Source organism: Oxyura jamaicensis, chromosome 3 (genome assembly GCF_011077185.1).
Source record: "Oxyura jamaicensis isolate SHBP4307 breed ruddy duck chromosome 3, BPBGC_Ojam_1.0, whole genome shotgun sequence".
Classification (NCBI taxonomy): domain Eukaryota; kingdom Metazoa; phylum Chordata; class Aves; order Anseriformes; family Anatidae; genus Oxyura; species Oxyura jamaicensis.
In genome coordinates, this window is record NC_048895.1 from 25,110,601 (window position 1) to 25,130,381 (window position 19,781).

Below are 19,781 nucleotides of genomic sequence, written 5' to 3' on the forward strand. Positions count from 1 at the left end.
GGGGGGGGGGGGGGGTGTGAGGGAGGAGGCAGGGGGTGGCGGAGCTGGCGGAGAGTTTCCCCCTTTGCGCCTCGCCAAACCCGGCGGGGGAAGGGGGGCGTTCTCCGCCAGCCCCTCCGGTACCTGGGCTGCTCCCCGCGTTGGGGCCGGAGAGCTGCCCCTGGAAACGTTAAAAAAAAAATAGCGAGCCGCTCTGAGTTGAACACCCGCAATACAGAGTGGAGTCAAAGGCTGAGGGCTCACAAACGGGGCTGCAGATGTGCGGGAGATCGCATTGCCGGCCTCAGGGTGTGCAAGCGATACGTAAAGCACGACCTGGGGCTGGGATACGCCAGGTGGAGGTTGTCCGCTGAAAAGGATCATCCACCACATGTAAATAGGGCCCTGCCAGAGGAAGCTGTTCAGAGGTATTCGTCTGTATTTTACAGGTTCAGAGAAAGAACTGGGATAAAGGGCCTACATAAGAGGAAGCGATGAATCGCTGAAGCATCAGACAGCAGGTAAGAAAGCCAGGAATGAGCTGATGCTGAGTCAGACTGCGCTTTTGTCCCTCTACTTGAATTTTTTTGAGACTATGGAAACGCGTACTTGACAGTCATTCCCCCTCTATGGTGTGCTCTCCAGTCAGGCAACACAAGCCTAATATGATGCAAAGGTCAGGGATGCAAATGAAACGGGAGTAACCCTGAAAAAATCCGTAAGAGTCCCTTAGAGGAAAACTGCAATTAAAGGTTTAGACTAGTACTCTACATGATATCTAAAGAAGCTGAAGTAGCTGTATTCTCTGCGTAATTGTAAGAGGTCTGAGCCAGAGTCACAGTGATACCCGGATACCTTTTCTGGAGATTGTGCTCTTGCACTCACTGCGGTGTCAGAGTTAGGTAATTCTAGTGACCCTCTGTTCTGTTGGGTTATTTCTTCTACCCCATTGTGTTTTCCACCCGTGTTGAACCAATCAGTTGACAGATGGTGCAGGTATGTTACTGGCAGGTAACAGCTTGGTCCTTTAAATTTTTCATCCCTTTCACTTGTCAAATCACTTTAATACAACTCCTTCGCCTTTTCTCCACTTTTGGTGGATCGCTGCAGAAAATGTGCGTGTCCCAGCAGTGCTTTGCACCCAGTGCTTTTCAGCTTCTGGATGTTAAATCAACATTTAAGCCAGCAGGTCCTAGCTGCGGTAATCAGAAGCGCTGATTCTCACCAGGCACCCAGTGCTCCTGAAGTTGTGGGAGTGCATTTCAGAAGGGCCGGTGGGGTTCAAAAGTGCAACCTATGACTATCTACATCTTTAATATTAACAGGACATTGGGTCAGGAGGGGATGTGTTGCATGCAAAGACCTGTTGACTCTTCCAAACAGCTTTTTGAACCAAAGATGACCTTGCATTCTTTTTCAGTGTTTCAAGTAGTTTGTTGGCTGCTGCTAAGTCGCTTGCTTTGCAGCTTTCAAATCCCGGATTCTTATCTTCCCCTTCCACTCTAAGTACAACCATGTGGCACAGTATTTTGGGAGAGTATGAAATAAACTATACCTTTGAAAGAGGAGTAGTCCTTGCAAGTGTGCCCCTTTTCGTCCCAGAGCAGGAGACATAAAATCGGGTAGGATGATGGATGTCAGTGTGCGGGTGTGAATGGTACCAGAGCTGGCTTGGAGAAATGGTTTGTGGAGGACGATGTCGTGTATAAAGTGCTTTTAAAAAGGTAAAGCATGCCTAACTGTTTCAGCAATAGCAAAATAAGCAAGTTTCAGTAAGGTGTGACTATTTTTTGACAGTTGTTTGACATATACTTGATGCTTGTGAGTCCTGGAAGCTGATGATTTTTCCAAGGCGAGCTCCCTAACCTGCTGAAATGTCTGCTACGTTTCATGAAGGATCTACTGAAAACTGTACCCTGAAAATTCCATTTATCACTGCATCTACGGCCTAGTCCTAAGAAATAAATCTGGAGGTTAGGTCATAACAAATAACCATCTTGTGTCCTTGTTAGCAAGATCTGAGCACTGTGACAGGAATAATGTTGTACTGGTTAATAACCCTCTGCCTTGCGTGTTGCTGGGAGAAATGCTACATGTAGGAGTCTCAAATGAGTCTGTATGTGATACTGACTGAGGGCAGGATTCCTCCCCTAGGAAAGGAAGATGGTACTTGATACCTTTTTTACTCTTCTCTACTTTTTTTTTGTTGTTTTTTCCGGTGTTGTCAGGAACAGGAATTTGCATAATGAGTGGAGCAGACTTCCTTGGCTGTTGGACTTGGTTCATCCTTTGCAAGTAATTTAAGGTCCTGAAGCTCTCCTAGCATGAAAGCTTTGTTTGGGAAGATGTCCCCTTTGTGTGTGATGCCTTTGAGGGTTTGTGCCAGGTGTGCATTTCAAGTCGCTAGTAAATGGAAGAATATGGTTCTCTCTAATACCCGTTTTACACAGGAGTGCAAAGGAGCTGTGTGCATAATCTATGCAAATAGGGCTAATGCCTTAGGCAAGAAACTGTCTATCATGTTTCCCTGCCAGTTCCCCTACCTGAGGGCTTTTTCCTACCTCTCGACTGGCTGGGTCTGTAACAGAGCTAGGAAGAATGTTACTTGTTAAAACTGAACTACCTTTGCAGCAGGTCGGAGGGGAATGATGGCCTTGTAGTCAGAATGCTAAACTGGGATGTAGATATCTGCCAGGGGTTGTGTGAATGTGTTCAGATCATTACTGTTCCTCACTCTTCGTTTTTTGGTTGCAAAATATTAATTAACGCCCATCTTATTGAGGATTAGAGGAAGGCTCCATAAATGTCTGTGAGGTGCTTGGGTACTCTGGTGGTGAAAGTTTTAGTCAAGTTTGGTGGCGGTGGGGGAAAAAGATGAAAAGAATGTGCAAAGCTGTGACTTCAAAATGATGTAAACTCCTGCATGTTCCATTGACCTGCAAGCGCTGTAGCATGATGAAATTGCTGTGGAGTCTAAGTCAGGCCCTGTTGTCTTTAAGGCAATTGGGCACTCTGAGACCCCCCTTTCTTCTCTTCCCAGGAGCTGTTTCCTGTTTCCACAGCTTATAATGCTTTATCTGGCCGAATCTTTACGCCTTAAATTAATCTTTTTTCTTTTGTGCCCCCTTGTTTGTTCCAAACTAGGAAATTGTTCCCTTTGTTGCCAGGATGTTTGTTTATAGTCTTGTTGCTTCTATGCCCAGGCAGAGAAGGCCCAGAGCAGCAAGCAGCTTGCAGGCTGTCTCGTAGTCAGAATGCCAAGAGCCACCCTCCCTGGAGCGTCCTCTTGGGAGGACTGCTTAGGAGGGAGATAGCGCGGAAGGCCGTGTAGGAGTGAGAGCAGCGCTGCAATGGTTGGAATGCAGGATAAGCATCACTTGGGTGGGCTCCGTTTCCTCCGCTTTTCAACAGTGCTGGCTGCCAAGTTTGAGGAAGACTGCTGCGTAGAGGTGAAGAAGCTGGAATGTGTTCTTCAGTTGAGGTGAATGCAATTCAGTAAAACTGATAGGCATCAAACTGAGTAATGATTTTAAAGTATTTTCACATGATGTCTAATCTGTGGAAATTCGCTACCACATAATAGCACCGAGGCTAAGAGCTGAGCGGGATTCAGAAGAGATCAAGCATTTATACAAGTGGAAATGTTCAGACTTGCTTTAGCTAAATAACTTGTTTCAGAAGGCAGATTTTTCAGACATAACCCAATCTCTAACAGGCAAAGGTTAGCAAAAGGGGCAATTCGTTCCATAATTGTCCACTTGGGCTTCTTGCTTTATCTTCTAAACCACCTAGTACTGGCCTGTGTCAGAAGCAAGGTACTGAATCACACCTACTTACTATTTTATTTGCCTATTAGCCTTTCCTTTTGTGATACCTACATGTAGAAAAAGGCACCCCAGCTGCTCTGATCAGGGCTGGTAGTTGAGGATTTTAAGCTGGTGGAGAGTGGGCTGCTTGGAAAGCTAATGCAGTCTGTAGGTTAAGACTGTCTTATTCATGAATGCGAAGGCAGGTAAGTACTGTCTCTTCACTCCAAGTGTTCAGACAAAGCAATTCGTGCTCCCCGCCTTCGCTTCTAAGTGGGAAGAGTGTGTGTGGAGTTTGGCCTTTCCACGTTGCAGTCCTGTAGTGGACTTTAGTCCTTAAGGTGGCTGCCAGGAGACTTTAAGGCTATTCAAGTGAGATCCTGTATGTTGTAGCCTGAGCCTCAATTTCTCAATTCCTCAAACACCGCTGTGTCTGGGAAGATACAGCCCGTGTCCTGCAGTCTTGTCCAATCCACACTGAGGATCAAGAGGATCTGCGGTGCTGCGTGGTCACACAGGCAAGGATTCGATCTGCTGCATAGGCTAATAAAGGTCAGTGGCAGTTGTATGGAGACACGTATGAGAGGGTGCTTGTAGTATCTGCCTAAATGCAAGGGGAACTCCTGAAGATAATTGCAGAGCGGGAGGATTTTCAGAGCTAGGAGCGGGTCTTTTCAAAGCCTGAGATCTGTGTGTGGCTACCCTCCTTATGGGCTGGTCTGGAACAACATGTGCTTCAGGGCACAACGTAACCCTTCTGTGGCAGGTGTAACTGCTGTGAGAAAAGGGTTACTGACTTTCACAAAAGTTGTATGGTGCTGAGAGAATAAAGATTAAAAAGTGAAATGGTTCAGGATCGGGAAGTAAGGTTTTAAGGTTTTCTGCAAAGGTTGGGCTGGTTTTTAGGTGTAGAGGTTCTGACCTGCCGCTAGTGGCAAGAGAGAACTGGCTTACGTTTCTGATTTCTAGGGGTCAGCAAATTCAGAACTGAGAGTCAACAGTGACTGCTGGGTCTTTGGTTGAGTTCTGTATTTGTGTTTTGTCCATGCAATAAAGCTGGTTTTGGCAGTATAGAAATCTGAACTGTGGATTTCTGTACTCTTGTGCTTAGAGTCTCAGTTATCCAGCTGCATTTGTGTGAATGGTTCTGAAATCAGAAGTGACAGATGAGGTAGTTTCTCTAACTATTGGGGAATTATACTTAGGCTCAGAAAAAGCCTTAGGCGAGTTTTACTTCACAGCATTTGTTTCAAAAGAATATAAGTTATTTTCCCAAGACAATAATGAGATAATTATTGTGGCAGTGAGATTTTCGACCATTATTTTAGTGTACGCTACTCAGGGTAACTATTCAGACCCAGGAGTGTCTCGCTGCACAAGCTCTGTGCAGTTCCCAAAGACGCCTTGCTTCATTGTCTCCTAAATCAGATTTCATCCTGCAGCTTTGGTGTTCATTAGCGAGGGCTCTGCTGCTGCTTGATGAGGAAGTTAAAAATATTCTGGGGAGGTGACTTGAAATCTGGTTAATCTCAAATGAGTGGGAAGTGATTGCAGTTGATTCTACTGTTCTGGTTTGTTTATTTATTTATTTATTTAGATACATCTTATTTATCATTTTTTCCTTTATTTAAGGGTTCTTCCCCCTCCTTTTTTACTGTCAGTGATCCTGTCGCATGGGCAAAAAGAAAGTAATGGAAAATGGCAGGATTTTTGTTTAAATGAAAGTTGTTTTAAATAACCTTTCTTAGAGTGGACTTCAAGTTCACTTCCTACATTTTTCTGGGCAGAAAGCATCTCATGCGCAAAAGTATGCAAGCTGTTTCTTAAACTTCTAGAATTAAGTTTCTAAGCATTGCTTGTGCTATGGTTAAGTAAATACAAGGAAGTGAAAACTCTGAGAAGGATTTTCTCAGCGAACTGCATTTTGCTAGCAAATACACTCTGTTAGTAGACGTCTGTGTAGGCGCTCAATCCTCTTTCCTCTAGGGCTAGCAAGGAGTGTCATTTTGGGGAAACTTCTGCCAGGTTGGACTGACTCGTGAAATCACCCTGGCCAGACTGCATAATTTCTGTAGAACCTACTCTGAATTGTATCTGTTTCTTCCTCAATTAATGATGCCTTTGTAATAGGTTCCTAGGTGAGCCTGAAATGGCTATAGCAGCATTCAGTGTCGTCAAGGCTCCGGCTGGATGGAGAGAACTGTATTACTCTGCAGCCCCGGCGATGATTTACTACCCGACTGACAACTTGCAATATAAACATTAGTCCAAGCATGATCTTGTCCCAAAACCCCGCCTACGCGGGGAGCCAGGAGTCTTCCTGCCACGCGCCATAAATCGTTTACGGTTTGCTCATTCCCGTGCATTTGAAAAACAGCTGTGTAGTGGGGATTAGCAGTTTGCAGAAGGCCCGTGCGGGGCTAAATTAGGGCCTCTTGCCCTGGTGGTGAATACCGGTAATGGAATAGCAGGAGTGCTTCTCTGCGGTGGAAGGCAATTTACTCGGGGAACGGGGATGGGTGCAGGGGATCTGTGAGGGTACAGCAGCCGAGGGAGAGCACTGGCTTGCAGAGCTCCAATTGGAGCTCAGATGCCTGACCGATAACTGCCCAGCATGGTGGAGGGTGGAAAAAATATTTGTAAGGTGTGTTTTTTTAAAATGCTATTCATACATTTCTCTTTATTTTGTGTGCATATATATAAAAATATAAACGTAACATACATCGTATGTACACAATGCAAGCAGGCTGCTTTTGTCTCTTAGGAGCCGAAGGGCTTTACAGGGTTTATTTATTTATTTAATTATTGTGGGTGTGAAGAGTGGTTTCCCCTTTGTTAGGCTGTGGTGGCAGAATTTGATTATAGGAGGGCATCTGGGGCTTCACAGCTAACCGAAGCTTTTAGGAAAAGTTTTACAGCACCACTTGGATTTATTACAGCTTAGCAATTTCAGCTCCCAAAAACAAACTATTTTTGTGCTGTCTGCGATAATTTAAATTACCTCCAGGAGCTTCTGATGACTGGCTTGTGTTTATGGTGAAACCTCCCATTTTTCCAAACCCTAGCAGCACGATCTGTTTCATAACTTCATGTATTGATGCTCTTACGTCAGTGCCAAGTACACTGGAGCCTAAAGCTACTCGGTGCCTTCAGGTCTTTGTGTAATAAGGAGAATGTTCAGACTTTGCTGTACAAACGAGAGCAGATAATGGAGTTCAGACACCTCCTGTGTGCTGGGTGACAGACCAGCTGCTGAGTAATGCTGATATAAGTCGTGCGTTTATAGCTGGGTTGGTGTCTCCATCCACAAATCCTCTCTTGGGTGGGTTGGGTAAGAATCTGGGTGGAATGTGTCACCAAGGCACCCCCCTCCAGACGCATCAGCTGAATGCAAGTGCTTCCAGACTGTGTCATAAGCATCCAGGGGGCCACCAGCAGAGAAAATGGGCTCTGGGTAAAGCAGGTGAATTGTTTCCACAATGACACGGTTAGAAAGGTTCTCACTGTTCTGTTGAAGCTGCTGCACAGGCATCCCTCGGAAACAGGAACATTTTCCTGGAGCTTCTTGCTTTGCTCTCCTCTTTTGCTGATTTGGGGAGAGCAGCTGGAAGGGCTCATCCTAGCCGTGTCCGAGCCTAGGAGTTGCCTCCTGTTTTTACTTTTCTTTAATTCCTTTTGGTAAAAGGCTGTGCAGCCTGTTTGATTTCTTGTGCCTTGCTGAGATGGAGGCCAGATAGTACCAAGTAAGTCTGTGGCTGTTTGTGTGGGCATTAGAGATCTGGAAGGCACCTGCTAATGAGCTGTAGGTCATTTTGTGTCAGATTGGCTAAGTTTCCATCAAGCCGGTTCTTTGTTGCGGACTGTGTACGTTTGGGGATCCCTCTTATCTCGCTCAGATGCAGAGGGTTTTCCTCCCGTTTGCTGCCTCCTCGCTCCCCACAAGAAGAAAAATTGGCCGACTCTGGAGAGCTCTCAACCTAAAGATTGAATCAGACGCTTTGCTCTTGCTTGTGTAGGCTTTCCATATACACACAGAGTGTTAGAGGGGCGTGGGTACGTGATCGTGTTTGGAGCTCTCCCTCCTCGGTGCTGTTTTCCGTGCTGCTGGTGGAATTCACCTTCCCCTTTTCCCGAGAACTGCCGTGAAGGAATTGCTGTCACCCGGAGCAAAGCTCAGCCTGATGCCTCAAGCCCTTACCCCTCGGGGTGAGGACTTTGCCCAGCTTCCACAGACAGCAGATTGTTTGTTTACGAGCCTGTATCACCCGAATCTGCAGGCCTAGGCCCGAAGGGAACGACTCAGGGCAGTGGAAATCGCCACGCAGAGTCGCTGGAACAGGGGAGGGAAGAACAGAGCTAGCCGTACAGTTAACTCTCCCCCCCGCCCCTTCTTTTTTCTGTTTCCTCACCTGCCCAGCTGTGTAGTAGGTTAGCAGTACGTGTCTGTTCTTATTCTTATGAAAGTAGACTTTGTTCTCTGAAGACTGCTAATCATGCCCCATGGGGGTGTAATCAGTTATAAGGTATTTAATACGGTGCAGGCGGGAACAGGCCGCCTGGCCGAGCTGGCAGATTGCAACACTACGGTTATAAAGGGCCCCTTTCCCCCACTCACCCGCCCACCGGTGGCAGCGTGAGGGTTGTACCTCGAAAATAAAGGAAAATAAAGCTGTGTTGGGGGCAGGGAGAGGAGAGGCTGAAGGGGCAGCTCCTATTCCGGGAACTGGGCTGGTGGAAATGCTTGGAGAGCCGCAGCCACGGCGGGTTGGTTGTGCTGTCGAGGCTTGTGGGGCTTTGGTACAGTCACAGGGAACGGCCCTTGGCAGCCTGCGGGGCAGCAGGGGCTGCCGTCCTCTCGGGACTGGGTTTTCTTGTGGTGGTTGGGGTTGGGGAGGTATGGGGTGGTTAGAACGGGAGAAGCCCTTTCTCCTGCATACGGTGATTTAGACACCTAAGCTGGTTGGGTGCTTTGGTAAATCCTGCCAGGCTTCTATTTATATCTTCGTGTATAAATCTATTGGTAAATCTAGCCTTTCGTGCCTCTTTCTGGTGCAGCAGCCTGCCTTCCTGGCTTGGGAGGGAATAGGTGGCTTGAGGCCTTGAATTTTAATGGGCACGGGAAATCTGTTGGACCTCATCTGGTCTGTTCTTGTTACCTAATACCAGGCCGTTCCCCTCAGCGAGGGCCTTGAAATGCACGTGTAGGGTGTGGAACAGCTGGGCCACAGCCTTAGAAACCATCCCTGCTCTGGCAGCTTGCTAGATGCATCGGCGTGTTTCTGGGGCTTGCGGCTATGCTGACCTTTCCCCTTCCAGGTTCCCCAGAGATCAGAGCCTTTCAGCCCTTCTGGAGCTCTTTGAATTTGCTGATGCTGCTCTGGGCACTGACGGCACAGGGCTCCCTCTGTGCACATGCTCTTTGCTTCTTGGAAAGTAGAAGGGGATGTCTGTTCTCTATGAGCTCGTGTTGTACAGTTTCTGACACTTTTTCCTTTTGCAATCCCGCTCCTTTCTGGCGTCCCTGTGCTCTGCTGAAGCTGAGAACACGCTTCGCAAAGCCCAGCAGCTAGAAGCTCTCTTTGGTGACCTGGGGGATAGCGGTATAGATTCAGGTGGGGTATATTCGTGCTACAGTGCTCGTGGGAGCGTTGGCTTTCCTGCTGGGCGATGAGGGAACACTGGCTATTAGGTCTTACACGTGTCCCTTAGCACTGGCTGATGGGTTTTTAGGTGAGGATTGACATTTTATTGCGTTTCACAGGGTAAGTGCAGGTTCAGAGCACGAGGATTCGGAACGCAGCCTTCCTTTTATGGGCTTGAGTGCTGACAGCTTTACCTCCTGGTTCATCTTTTATCCCTTAGGAGCAACTTCCCGTTTAGTAACTGAATTCTTTGGAAAGCTTTTGGGACTTCCAGGAGCTGCCCATGAAAAAAGGAGTGTTTTCTGACTAGAACCTAAGGTGACTCGAAAATAGTGAGGTGCTGGGACAAGAGGTTACCTGTGCTGGATTTTGTACGCTGAGTCTCTCGTGACCGTGTAAGTGACCAGGTGTCAGCGCTGCTGGAGAGGAGGATGATGTACAGCGCAGATGAGATCTGTTCCTGTGGGTAGGAGGACAGTGTTTATGGAAGGACTTTTTGTTAATGAGGAACTGATTGCATCTGAGAGAAGCTGCTTGACTTCAGGCAGAGCGCTTTCCTTGGGGAGGAGAAAGACCCGGACCCTTCCAAGCACCCTTGATGTGCAGAGTCAGCCTCCTGTTCAGCTCTGCCCCCTCAGCTCAGCAAGGCTCAGTGCTGTGTTCTCCCCTTCTCTTGTAGGAAAAGGCAGGGAAATTCCCTTCCCAGGCTACTGTGCAGCTCTCGGTTCCCGCTCTGGAATGCGGTTACTTCCAGCCCTGCTGATGGCTCTTCACATCCCCGCACCACGCACGCAGGTAGCTCTGCTGCCTTGCTCCATGCCTTTTTTTTCCTCTGGCTTGAAGTCTCCTGGAGGACTCGAGGAGGGCCCCTGAAAGAGTCTGAGGCCAAGGCTGTCATCGGGGTCCTGGCAGTGGCAGGGCTGGCATGCGTGGGGAGCGTGGCGGGTGTCAGCCTGGCGGGTGTGTGGGCTTGCTGCTTGTTTTCCTTCCCTGCCCGGTGAGGAATGCGATGTGTTTGCCTTCCTTGGCCTGTGGTTGCAGCCACATTCCTGCACTGGGAGTCAGCGCGGCGCGGCGTGCTGTTCATGCCCCCCGGCTGCATGCTTTCAGCTCCACATCAAAGGTGTGTTTGGTGTGTAGCTTGTGCCATTCCTGGCCACACCTGGTGGCCTGCAGGCATGCAGGAGGTGGAGTCTGGCTGTGTTTGCAGATGGCATTCAGGGTTCAGGCTTCTTGCTTGCAGAGAGGCTGGAGCTGAGGCCATGCTAAACAACCCCAGGAATGCAGCGGGAGAGCTGAGCGGCACAGTCACTCCAGGGGCATGTCCTAGCAGCAATGTTTCCTTTATAGCTGCAGCAAAATAATTCGTGCCTGCTCCTCCAAAGGAACTGGCTGTTTGCTTGGGTGTGTTGTAGGGTTTAATTTACACCGATAAGGCCAATTAAGGTTGGCTTGTCCCCCTGCAGCCTGTATGCTCCTTGTAATCAGCAATGACTGAGGGACTCGTGCCACCGAGCTGTGCTCGGTAAAAATCGTGCATGAAATGTCTGCCCAGAGGTGGAACGGGCCCAGGATTTAAGCTGGGCAGGAGTGCTTCCCCCCAGTCAGTGGGATAACTGTTCTTAATGCTGCAGCTTGGCTGCCCCAGCTTCTTGTGGAGAAGCCTTCCTCTTCTGGCTAGTACCTCAAGAGGTGAGCGCTGGAAGCTTGGTGAAGGATGGCAGGTCAGGATGCAGATGCATTATTTTGGGATCCTTGCCGGGGTGTCTGAGAGAAACAGGCAGTAAGTTTTGTATGTCGCTGTCACAGGAGCCGTCCCAGTCCTATTTGCATAAGTCTTTTGTTTGTCTGGCTTGGAGAGAAATGGTCTATTGTCAGTGTCAATCCGAGTATGGGCGCCTCTAGAGCAAGGTTTGTGGGAAGAACAGCGGAACATCTTTTGTGTCCTGCTGTAAACTCTGAGCTTTTCGGCTCATTAACCAGTTTGCTTTGATCTTCCAGTCTTGCAGTTCCCCTTCTGAAAATTTCTAGCAGCCTTCAGCTCTCTGACCAGCCAGTCATTCCCATATTGGGGTTCATCCTCTGCAGAAGACCTCCTACTGCCATCCTTAGACAGCAGCAGGCGTGAAAGAACTGACGCTTGGTAGTCCTCTGCCTTTATAGCATCGCTTTTCCTTTGTGGCCGGAGCCACATCTCTGATCCATCTCTGGATCAGTTGCTGCAGAGCTGCTGTTACCAGGCTGGTCCATGCCACCATCTCTTAGGAAAGATTAAAGATGGCTTTTAAAAGTGGCATCTCAATGGGGGTTGATTAGGAGGATGTTACTTGTTGCAAAAGACTGTTGTGATGGCAAATAATTTCCAATCCTTTCACAAAAGATTCTCTTCTCCCCTGATTTTATGTAAACTATACATTTTATTTCAAACGAGTGGCTGCTGACTCTGTACTTTTAAGACTTGGGTGTTCAGGAGAAAGTGTGCTGCTTGAATATTTGCTTTCCTTCCTCTGTCCCGCGATGCCAAATCCAACAATATATCCTGTGGCAACATGAAGTGGAACAACATATAAATAGGTCTGAAACAGGATTATGTGGAAAGTTATTGATTGAACGTTTAAGTGTATATAATCATTGTGTCTTTCAGCTTTGTCATGCAACATGGGCAACTGCTGCAAAAATGGAGATCTGAGCAGTGGGAGCAATATTTAATCCCACTTTCTGGTTGCCAGGGAAGGAGTGAGGCTGATTCTTGGTCTTTTGCTTCCCCATCAGTGAGTTTTAAAATGTTGAGGAAAGAAAGTTGGTTCAGCTTCCCTGCTGTGTCCTGCAGTGTCCAGTCCCAAGCACCTCTGGCAGGGAGATGTGCTTCTCTGGCTACAGCAGGAACCTTCACCAAGCAGCTACATCTCCCCCTGCTGGGACAGGGACCAGCAAACAGGGCTGCGGCCTGGGAGTAAAATAACAGGAATTGTTCTGATCCTGGAGCACCTTGAGCCAGCAGCAGGTGTGGTGTTCCTCCAGTCGAGACATTCCTTAGGCCAGAGTCACGGACTCTAGAGCCCAGCTCTTGTAGCTGCATGAAGCGGAGGGCATGAGCCAACAGCTTGCTGTCGGCGCTGGACAAACACCTCCTCACATCTGCCTGGCAGTACGCTGGCATTCCTCCACTCGCTTTGCCCTTAGATGAGTGGCGACCTGCTAGCCCTTTGGGTGGTTTCCTGTGATATCTTTCCCCCCAAAATGTACACAGAACAGGGCAGTTGGCTTCCTTTAGGACATCTGGTACCAACCGTCTTCTCTTCTCGGAGCCCCTTTGCGGAGAGGTGACCGAGGTGCCTTCCTTGCAGCGCGGCTGTGTCTCATTCCCAGCTTGCTCCCTTGCTTACAGGGAGGAGCCCCGTGGAGGTGAAGTGCTCGTCCCTGCTGCCGAAAAGGAGATGTTTTTCCATAACCTCAGAATAATTAACAAGCTTATGCTATCCCAGGGGATAACAGTGGTAAAGACCAGGCGCTTTGGTTTTACAAGAGCAGTGCCAGGCAGGGGATGTAGTGCTAGTCTGGACAAGCTGACCTTGCGGTAAAACAGAAGTGCCTGGCCTTGCTGCAGTTGCCCTTTGGGACGATTCATGCTTGTTATTACCTCCTGCAGAACAGTGCTGCTGTAAGCAACGATGACAAATGTGGAATGAGATGGCTGATGAGAGGGCTAACGCTGTCCTGAGGATGGGCTGTGTTGGAGGGAAGAGCTGAAGCAGTCCTGCAGGGGGGAATGTGAAGATTTGGGGTATGGGATGAGCGAGCTGGTGGCAGGCAGCCCCCTCACCTACTGTCTGTAGGGCGAGGGCTGGAGGTGTGGGTCCTACTGTGAGAAGGACCAGCCGGAGCCCCGGTGAACGGGAGGAGAAGGGTCATAGCCGGCTGCGTGCTTCGTACAGGTCACCAGTGAAAGATGGGTGGGTGGATCTGTTTGCTTTTCCTAAACTGGATTAAACCGTGGAGTACCACTGTGACTGAGCTCTCAGAATGAAATCTTTCAGCAGTGCAGCGGTGCTGAAGGCTGAGGGAGTCATTTAAAGCAAATCAAATGAAAAAAAAAAATTAAAATAAAGGAGGCAAACTGAGGCAGATTAACTCCAGGGCCACACCACAAAAGAGAGAGGAGATGCTCCGGGGTTACGTTCTGCTTCAGGAGCCCTGCTGTGCTATTGTTTACAGAGCTGAGACAGGTTTTGTGCCCGTTCCTGCCCTTGGCTCGGGCCCTGAATCTGCTAGGCCCAAAGCATGTTTTTGAAAGCAGCCTCCTTTCCTCCTTTGTGCGTCGTGGCCTGTTGAGACTGCTGCTGCCAGCGTGTAGGCGTGGGTGCTCCAGCACCGAATGGAGCCTGGCTGCAGGGGGCAGCTGGGGGTTGGTGGGGAATGCTCGGAGCAGGCACCAACGGAGGAGGTGGCTTTGACTTGGTGGGGGACAACCGTGCCTGGTAGGAAGCGTGCTTTGCCATCGCTCCTAACTTCTGGGCAGGGAAGGTGGCAGGATGGGACAAGGCGGTGAATGCCTTCCTCGTTTCTTTCTGTGGTTGGGTGGGTTTGTTGCCCTAACGCCACTTCTGTTCCTCTCAGTGCTGCGCTGCTTTTCCCTGCCAACTTATAAAGAGCTACTGCTTGTTGTAGCTGAAGCAAGGATCAGAGTGGTTGAAGGAAGAATGACCTCCCGCTACCCTTACCCGGTGCTGGAGTCTGTAATTTCACTTTGTTCTACTGACTGCTGTCGGCGTTCAGTGCCGTAGAGATCATAAAATATTTCTGTGCTAGAAGATTTTCTCTGATAAATAGCACAGAGGATAGCTCAAGTTTCCATGGCAATGCTTCTGAATGTGCTTCTGTGTCACCAAAGAAAGAGGGACTTGGAGTTGACTAAGGTTTGAAGGTTTTCTCGGAGAAAAGGGAACGGTGGTGAGATTGCACGTGAGTTGTTTGCCTGCCTCTGGGTAGTGCCTCTGATACATAATCTGGAGAAAGGGGAAGCTGACATTTGGCTAATGGCAGGGCTGGACTGTGTCGTGCAAACTACAGCTGGACTCCTGGCCATGCTTAACTGTTCAGCTCCAGATGCAGCTGCACAATCACACAACAGTTAAGCCCGTACCATTCTCTGCCTCTCACATCTGACCATCTGCTAGGGAAAAGCTAATTAAACCAAAGCGATTCTTGCTGGGATTAAACCCTAGCAGCGGAGAAAATTGAGAATAGTACCACCATTGTTCTCCCACTGCTGGATCAGGATAGCTGCTTTATTTGTGTTTGTAAAGAATTGCAGCCCATTCAACTCGTTGCTGTCAGGTAGGTGTTCAGCTCATGCACTTTCCTTCTTTCTACCCCAGATCACCCCCGTTTTAGGTGCAAGAAATAAGGCTGTCTTGCTGAAATTTCTTGCGCTTCCATTTTTTATGACAGCTGAGGCTGTTTGTCTTTTACGTGGAATTTCATGCAAATACCGCACACAAAGCTGTTTTCTCTCCTGGTGCCTCAGTTTCCTTATTAGTGGAAATTGCTCCTGTCTTGCGCAGCGCACGCAAGTATGGTGAGCGTGAATCCTCGCTTTGGGATGGGGACGCATAGCCTCGTAATCGCTAGAAGCAACTAGTAGGAATCTGAGATTTGAGACCAAGTAGTTTAATGCGAAAAGGTACCTGCAGCCCTTGGAGAGTTTAAAATTTCAATCTCAGAAAATAGAAAATGTGGAAGTATAGTTCCCTTAGCAACTGAACTCTTGCATGTACCTACAGCCCGTGTTACCACGTGATGAGGGCTTCAAAATAGCTCTTCCCAAAAATAATAAACGGAGTGGACTTAAAATAGAGTGTATTTTCCATTTATCTTTGTGTGCTGAACAGGGAAAACTTGTTGCACCGGAGAGGTGGTGGCCGCAGGAGAAGGCAGTGACAAACTGAGGGTTGTGTTGCTGGAGTGGATGTGAGGAAGGTTGGAGTGAATGCACAGATCACACTGGAGAAGCCTGTAGAGATGGAAGTGAGAGCACCAAAAGGATGAAGATAAATTAAGTCTTGATACTCAGGGAGAAACTTTAGATGGTTAAAAATTGAGGAGTGAGGGGAAAAAAATGTTAATTTTGGAATTGCTGGAATTGAAGGTTGACAGATTTATTTCAGGGGGAAATGCTGTGGGAGCTGGAGAGATGAGAGGTGACTTCAGGGTGTGGGTTTGCAGCACTGTGACTTCAGACTTGTTTTGTGTATGTGCTTACCCCAGTGTTAGCAAGAGAAGCTCACTCATACTTTCGTGGAAGAAGCGCAGTAGTAAGACCGTGCCTGGGGGCAATTAGCAAACATGCTCCAAAGAGTTTACTCAGGTAAGCTGTTGGTGAGCCATACCTTTAGGAATGAGAGAGCGGGGAACATTCCCTTCCGGGTGCCTGAACTGCTCCGGGTCTGTTGGACATCAGCTAGCAGAAGCCGCGTGGGTGTCTGGAAAGCAGGGTGCAGCACGCGGCCTCGTTAGCACCCTGTGCCCCTTGCTTGGGGAGAATGGAGAAAAATTCATGTGTGCAGGTCTTGGCATCGTCACGTTTAGTTGGCACAGGAGAAGTAGAGCCTTCAAGTCCTATAAATGTCAGTAACTTTGATACCTTAACATACCTTGAGCAGTGTGGTTAGCTTATATTGATTCTGAGAGAGATGCCATTCTCTGGTCCTTCTTAGGAAGCAGAAAAGGGCAAAAAGGGTTAACTGCAATATTATTAAGGATTATGCCTTTGCAGGGAAGTTGTACTGATTTAACTTAATCAGATTAGAAACAGTTGTGATTAGATTAGGGCTGCATTCTTGTATAGGCATCCTTAATTTGGTTTGTCTTGTATCTATCTATTTAACTTAAGTTGATTCAACACAAAGTGCTCTGAAACTGAATTAAAAACATTTACCCAGGAGGGTTATACCACTTTACATTATTTTCTAACTCGATTGGATTTACTGCAGTGTATATGGAGACGAGACCTTGGGGAGGAAGCTGCTCCTTTTTATTACTTGCTGAGCAGTTTGTCGTGTTTGGCTGCGGCCGTGTGATCGTGGAATCAAAGAGCCTGTTGTGGCGCGTGTTGCTGGAGGATGGGCGCTCTGATCACCACAGACCTTCGTACAACTTGGGCATTCTTAGCCACAGTGGGTGATTAAAGAAGATTGTTCCCCCTCATCAAATGGGGCTTTCTTTCCTAGCACCGGTGTGAACCCCCTGGAATATCATCTTGAGGTTGCTCCTCAGCCTGCCAATAAAAGTGCCCGCAGACCTGGTTAGCATGTTGGGGGCGCACCAAAAGCAGCATTTCAAAGCCTTTTCAAACGTTTCATGTTTTAAAGGACTCAGATGGCCGAGCAGGTTTGTGCTGGACTTCTCTACAGCTAGGCAGAGCTGGAGAGAAGTTTCACAAAATTTGATGGTGCTTCCCAGACACCATTTGACCCCAATGTGCTTCATACAGCATGCAGCTCAGCATGAACAGTGACTTCTGCAAGACTCATGGCCGAGGAAGAAGTTACTACAGAAGCACTGCTGAGGCCAGTTCCCTTTCCTATTGGAAAGGATGAATCTAGTTGGTACATGTGAGTGTGGGCTCTAGGGGAACAGAACTGGCACGTGAATTACTCCACAAGACCGGTTGTGGTGGTGGCATTTCAGAATAAAGCTGACTGCTATAAACACGGGTTTCATTTCTTGAAATTTGCTTTTGCCACCACCTGCACGCAGCGGGGCTGTGCTGAAACCCTCCGCAACCTTGCGAGTCCTCTGTAGGTTGGGTCACTGCACCAAACTTGTCCATCTGTCCTCTGTTTTATGCAAATCGTGTGCTGTGCTCCATTGTCAGTCTGTGCGGGTACTGCCTGGTGTGTTGGCCATCTGTGCGTTACTACAGCTCCTAGATGGAGGCTGTGTTTCGAGAGCATATTGAGGCAAGCGAATAGGTTGCAGTAACGGAGCGTTTTCTAGCATTGCTGTATTGTCTGCTAGGGGGATGGCTCGGTGACTTCCAGCCTCTGCAATTAAGGAATCGGAGGCCAGATCTTTCTCATAATTTATGAGCCCACAGGCTGAAACAAGAGGATTGCTGGGGGTCGGATGAGGCTTGGGGGGGAATACTTACAGGTGCGGAGACGGCCACATGTAGGTTGTTGAAAAATTTAAGTTGTTCCTAGTTTGTCCTAATCCAGTGCCTTTTAATTGTATGCTCTAGGAAGGTAATGTAAGATTTTTTTGTTCCTTTTCTTCCTCTCCTACACAGTGCGGGAATTGGCAGGGGAAGGGGATTCCTACATGTAGATTTTCTACAGAAATGTTCACCCACTCCCTCCTTCGCTTCTCTTCAATTGTTCGCTTAATGTAGCCAGTCTCTAGTTTGTGACTGAGACAGAAAATGCAAGGCCATGGCTCTCCAGTTTCCCTCGTGACATCTCCCAGCTTCTGCCAGATAAACATTAGGACATCAAGGTTTGCTTTTACTAGCAGGACCCACACAGTTATTTTCAGGAACTTTTGAGAGTACTCCTAACCTCCACCAGTAGTTTTCTTATGGCCTGGCATACATCTCTTTAAATATCTAAGAAAGGTGCTCCAAAAGTCTTCCCATGGAAGATCTTAAAAGAACCCAGGTAAGAAGACAGAGTGGGGAAGGACATGAAATCTGAGGTGCAAGGATAACGGTGCTCAGGAGGTCTGCAGCCTAAACCACCTTGTGAGAGTTGGAAGGATCACGGAACAACCTAAAGAGATGAAGCCAAAGGGGTCGCTGAACAAACTGAACTGAATTCTGGTGCGTCAGCATGTCTGGGTGAGGGGCTCTCGTTAGCCCCTTGTGTAAATGTCAGCACTAAAGGTGGCTTGGCGGGTGACCTTTTGCCAAGCTGGTTCTTGTGTGATTTCAGATGTAGCCATTAAAGGTGGTTACATGCATTAGAAAGCTAGCGTTCATTTCCTGGTGAGACTCTCCCCTGGGTATTTTTATTCTCCATTAACATTCCTTCTGGGGATTGTACTGGGGTCCTTTGCTTCCTGTCCTGTTCCTGTTCAGATGTTAATCAGCTGTTGTGTTCTATTCCAGTTACGGGTGAGCGATGGTAGTGTTTCTTGGGCAATGCTGATCTGCTCTGGCTTTTATGAAAGGGTTAGGGAAGCTCAGCTGCTCTTCACACAGTGACCAGAGTAGCTGGTAACGCATATTTAGGGTAGGGAACCCAACTGAAATGGCAGGATTGGGGTCTTTGTATTGGAGAAAGAGGGAGTGGGACTAAGAAAAGCGTGATTCTGAGATGTAAGAGACTTCCACGGGGTGCATGGATATGACAGACACATGATATGTGCTGCCCAGCGGTATTTATATTCAGCCAGAACTATATAAGACTGTGGATTTAATTTATTTTGGAAGTATGTTAGGTGCTAAGTAGGGTTTGTTACATGGCCTGTTGTTCAACAGCTAGCCCGATCCATTTCTGTTGATATCTTCTGGAGTTTTTTCCTATGCAGGGAGCAGGGATTTCTGCTTAACAGTCAAGGTTAATTGGTCTGAAAAAGCAGGAATGAGCAATAATCCTCCTGAAACTGAATTTTAATCCAAGAGCCACTATAATGCTATTACTCAGCTCTGAATCGTGAGCATTAACATGCAAGCCGAACTGAGAAGCAAGTTTCTGCACTGGGAGCTGTCATCCTTTTATTTTAAAATGAGCCTCAAAGTAACTAGCAGCAGAATGGATCTGAACATATTTTTAATTGGAATTCCTTCCCTGAATGAAAAGCTCTCATTAAATGTTAAAGTGTCCTTTAATAACCTTGCAGTCCTTTTCCATTGTACTTGGCACGAGCGGTCCACAGGGGCTGCGTTTAACTTCAGGCAGCTTGTTCTTCTGTCCCAGGCAAGACCTCTCGATGCAGTTTTTACATCACCTCTCTCTCCGATGAGTTGTCTCAATCGGGTTTACTGCAGCAGCTTCTCACGTAATCTGGCTTGAGGCACACGGAGGCTAAGGCTGGCTCTCTCCGTACGCACGGGAAGACAAGTGACAAAGTCTCTCTTCTTTTCTCGCTTCTCAGGAGGCAAGCGAGGAGAAATTGTTGCCTCCTAAAGCGGGATGTGCCAATCTCCGGTGCTGGATCTGTATTTGCACTAAAGGTTGGCTGAAACAGTGTGAAGTTTCTGGGTTAGCTGTGATGATTAGCTATGTGGCACAGGACAGTAGCAGCAATTATTTTTACACATGCGTACGTGATTGGAGTTTTTTTGGAGTGCTCTGACTTGGTGATAGCCAATGAATGTTCCTGTAGTGTTGCTTTAGAAACAAATGGGGCTGTG

General features: G+C 47.9%; 1 protein-coding gene and 1 long non-coding RNA gene across 9 annotated transcripts in view; both read left to right on the forward strand.

The window, feature by feature from the left end:
* TJAP1 (tight junction associated protein 1) overlaps positions 1–19,781 on the forward strand; it is a 39,831-nt gene that overhangs the window by 227 nt on the left and 19,823 nt on the right. For 4 of the 8 annotated variants that reach the window (XR_004749383.1, XM_035321635.1, XM_035321629.1 and 1 more), the window contains exon 2: positions 429–500. The gene's annotated coding sequence lies outside the window, so the exon portion shown is untranslated. Of the gene's footprint in view, positions 1–367; positions 501–815; positions 882–3,289; positions 3,461–19,781 lie in introns of those variants that run through there. The other 4 variants (XM_035321631.1, XM_035321630.1, XM_035321632.1 and 1 more) reach the window with 4 other exon arrangements.
* The window catches only part of LOC118164233, a 34,320-nt gene continuing 25,016 nt past the window's right edge, over positions 10,478–19,781 (forward strand). The window contains exons 1-2 of the long non-coding RNA XR_004749385.1: positions 10,478–10,487; positions 14,078–14,088. This is a non-coding gene — a long non-coding RNA (uncharacterized LOC118164233). The remainder of the gene's footprint in view (positions 10,488–14,077; positions 14,089–19,781) is intronic.